Source organism: Sapajus apella, unplaced genomic scaffold, assembly GCF_009761245.1.
Source record: "Sapajus apella isolate SASKATOON/1434 unplaced genomic scaffold, GSC_monkey_1.0 scaffold22, whole genome shotgun sequence".
Classification (NCBI taxonomy): domain Eukaryota; kingdom Metazoa; phylum Chordata; class Mammalia; order Primates; family Cebidae; genus Sapajus; species Sapajus apella.
The window spans coordinates 27,900,302-27,904,073 of NW_022436962.1; positions in this window are offsets into that span (position 1 = coordinate 27,900,302).

Below are 3,772 nucleotides of genomic sequence, written 5' to 3' on the forward strand. Positions count from 1 at the left end.
ACCCCAACCCCTACGGCTGAGGAGGTCACGTCCCTGGCTCGCACCTGACCCGCCGACTCCAGCCCCTGGGTTTGGCTTTGTTACTTTCCAGAGCTTGGGCTAGGGGCGGGGAGAAAAGATGGCTAGGTCTGTGCCCAGCCTCAGGAAGGCGCACCCGCGGAGGACACCCTGGAGAGAAGCCAGGGATTGAGGCCTGGATCTCGCGCAGAGGACGGGGATTAGGGCGGGGGCAGTCAGCCAGGATGCATTCACTATGACCTGGGGGAGAGCAGGACCTTTACAACTCAGGTCCCGAGACTGGCGACGCTTTAGAATCAGTAGAAGCCAATTAGATGGGATTGTCGCATGAACTATGAAGTCACCGAAAGGCCTAAAAGCGGGAATCCTGACACCAAAGGTGGAAGGGTATTTAATAACCTCCAACAACTGTTCTCAAACTCCTCAGCACTCCGAGGGTGAGGGATGTCTTTGCCAAGTGTTAATTTTTTTTTTTTTTTTTTAGACAGTCTGGATCTGTCACCCAGGCTGGAGTGCAGTGGCATGATCTCGGTTCACTGCAGCCTCCGCCTGTCGGGCTTACCTAACTGTCCTGCGTTAGCCTCCCAGGTAGCTGGGATTACAGGGCCTGCCACCACACCCAGCTAATTTTTGTATTTTTAGTATAGATGGGGTTTAACTATGTTGACCAGGCTGGTCTGGAACTCCTGACCTCAGGTGATCCGCCCACCTCAGCCTCCCAAAGTGCTGGGATTTACAGGCATGAGCCACTTCACCTGGCCCCCAAGTGCTTCTTTTTTGTTTGTTTGTTTGTTTTCGAGACGGGGAACATCGCTCTGTGTGCCAGCTGGAGTGCAATGGCGCGATCTCGGCTCACTGCAACCTCTGCCTCCAGGCTTCCAGCAATCCTCCTGCCTCGGCCTCCCAGGTAGCTGGGATTACAAGCGCGCATCACCAGCTAATTTTTGTATTTTTAGTAGAGACAGGATTTCACCATGTTGGCCAGGCTCGTCTGGAATTCCTGATCTCATGATCCTCCTGCCTCAGCCTCCCAAAGTGCTGTGATTACAGCCAACGTGCGGGCCTCAAGTGTCTTTTAAAGGCTCTTTTCAGCTTCTGTTGGCTGGAGAAAGAACCCCCTCCTCCTCCCAACATCTCCCCACCTCCTCATGAAAAGGCCTGGGGGCGGGGGAGGCCCTAAGGACAAATACCATCTTCAAAGCAGCATTCCCAGGTCCTCTGCCCCACCCCAGCTCTTGCCCAAAAATTTCAACAGATCTCATCTCCCAGCATGGAACAAGTGACAGTGAGTGCTAGAGAGGAGGCAAGTTAAAACTGCTGTCCAGGTTGGGCGCCGTGGCTCACACCTGTAAACCTAGCACTTTGGGAGGCTGAGGCAGGTGGATTGCCTGAGCTCAGGAGTTTGAGACCAGCCTGAGGAACATGGAAAACCGACATCTCTACTAAAGATACAAAAAATTAACCGGACATGGTGGCTTGCTCCTGTAATCCCAGCTACTGGGGAGGCTGAGACAGGAGAATGCTTGAACCCAGGAGGCAAAGGTTGCAGTGAGCCGAGATGGTGCCATTGCACTCCCGCCTAGGACAGAGTGAGACTCCATCTCAAAAAAACAAAAACAAAACAACAACAAAAAAAACTGCTCTCCGCAGGCAGATATTTTCTTTCCTTCCTTCCTTTCTTCCTTCCTCCCTTCCTCCCTCCCTCCCTCCCTCCTTCCTTCCTTCCTTCCTTTCTCACTGCAACCTCCACCTCCCAGGTTCAAGGCGATTCTCCTGCCTCAGCCTCCCTAGTAGCTGGGATTACAGGCATGTGCCACCATGCCCGGCTAACTTTATATTTTTAGTAGAGAGGGGGTTTCTTGGCTGGCATGGTGGCTCATGACTGTAATCCCAGCACTTTGGAAGGCTGAGGCGGGTGGATCACCTGAGGTCAGGAGTTCGAGACCAGCTTGGCCAACATGGTGAAACCTCATCTCTGAAAAAGAGGAGCCGGGCGCGATGGCTCACGCCTGTGATCCCAGCACTTTGGGAGGCCGAGGCGGGTGGATCACGAGGTCAAGAGATCGAGACCATCCTGGTCAACAAGGTGAAACCCCGTCTCTACTAAAACTACAAAAAATTAGCTGGGCATGGTGGTGCGTGCCTGTAATCCCAGCTACTCAGGAGGCTGAGGCAGGAGAATTGCCTGAACCCAGGAGGCGGAGGTTGCGGTGAGCCGAGATCGCGCCATTGCACTCCAGCCTGGGTAACAAGAGCGAAACTCCGTCTCAAAAAAAAAATAAATAAATAAAAAATAAAAAAAAATTTAAAAAAGGAAAAAAAAAAGAGGGTTTCTTCATGTTGATCAGCCTGGTTTTGAACTCCTGACTTCAGGTTATTGCCTACCCCGGCTTCCCAAAGTGCTGGGATTACAGATATGAGCCACCATGCTGGGCCTAGAAGGATATTTTCCTAAGGAAAAGGTGGATCCACAGAGAGGAATGGTGCACCTCCACTCTTGGGGATTTCAGCTAGGTTCTGCCTGGGTGGGATCTCCCCAGAGCCTTCCTTCCCTCAGCTGGGTGGTGGGGAGGGGTATGTGGGGTTGTGAGGGGAAGCACAAACCACTGACTTCTGCTAGGGCCCACCCTGCCCACTCATGGGAAATAAAGACAATGGCTTAGCCTAAAAGATTTCCAGGGACTCTGGAACTTAATATTGAAAACAGTTGACAAACAGTTTAAAGAGGGATATTTGGCCGTATACTCCGAAGTGAACAGATGTTTTTGAATATCTTCTCCACCACGTGCCAAGCACCAAGCTAAGCTTTCATTCTCCTATCATCACAGCAACCCTGTGGAATAAGTATTGTTTTCCCCATTTTAGAATATGGAAACTGAAGTTCATAGCAATGAAATGACAAGTCCCAACAACAGCTATTGAATGACAGTCAGAATTTCAAGATAGGTCTTGACTTCAATCTTAGTAGAAGAATGAATTTAGATAATTAAGATGTATATGAAACATTTGTTAGCCTTTGTAGGGCATAGAAGGACAAATATGGACTCACCTTCAGATTTAGTAAGTAATGTTTCCCAAACTAGAATTTTTGGGGTACTGCCTCATGGTCTTCCCCGTATCTGTGAATTGCCCCGGGCCAGTTCTGCTTTCTGATGCTGGGGCTGGGCCTCTGCTTTCCAGCTGACACTCTAATAGGCTCCGCCAGTAGAGAACAGTGGCCAGAGACTATCAGGAGATAGCAAGGCTGCTGGAGGAAAGGGGACCTGCTCCTCCCCATGGGCTCCCTGTTTCCAGTTCTTGGGAGCATTGTTCCTGTCTCAATTCCTTAACCCAGCAGTATGGATTCCCTCCTGTTGCAGCGGTTAAATCCAGTTAGTGTTTTTTTTGCTACTCTTTTGCATTGGGCACCCCCTACCCCACCCCACCAGAGATACAAGGACAATGCCCCCTCCCCAGAAGTCCGTTCCAGACCCACAGAGCCCCTCTTCCAAACTCAGAAACACTAGCAGCTGCTAGCATTGCACCCTTCTCAGAGAGCTGTGTTTCTGCTCCAGGGCCGCTCTAAATTCCAAGATTTAATAATTCCAACCTCTTTAATTCTCCCAGCCCTGCGGATGGCACCCAATTCCAGCTGTTGCTACTTTTGTGAGACCTTAAAGTTCCCTTTTTACTCTTTCAATTACTAGTTAACAATTTTTTACCTACTGAACAATTCTTTTTTTTTTTTTTTTTTTTTTGAGACGGAGTTTCGCTC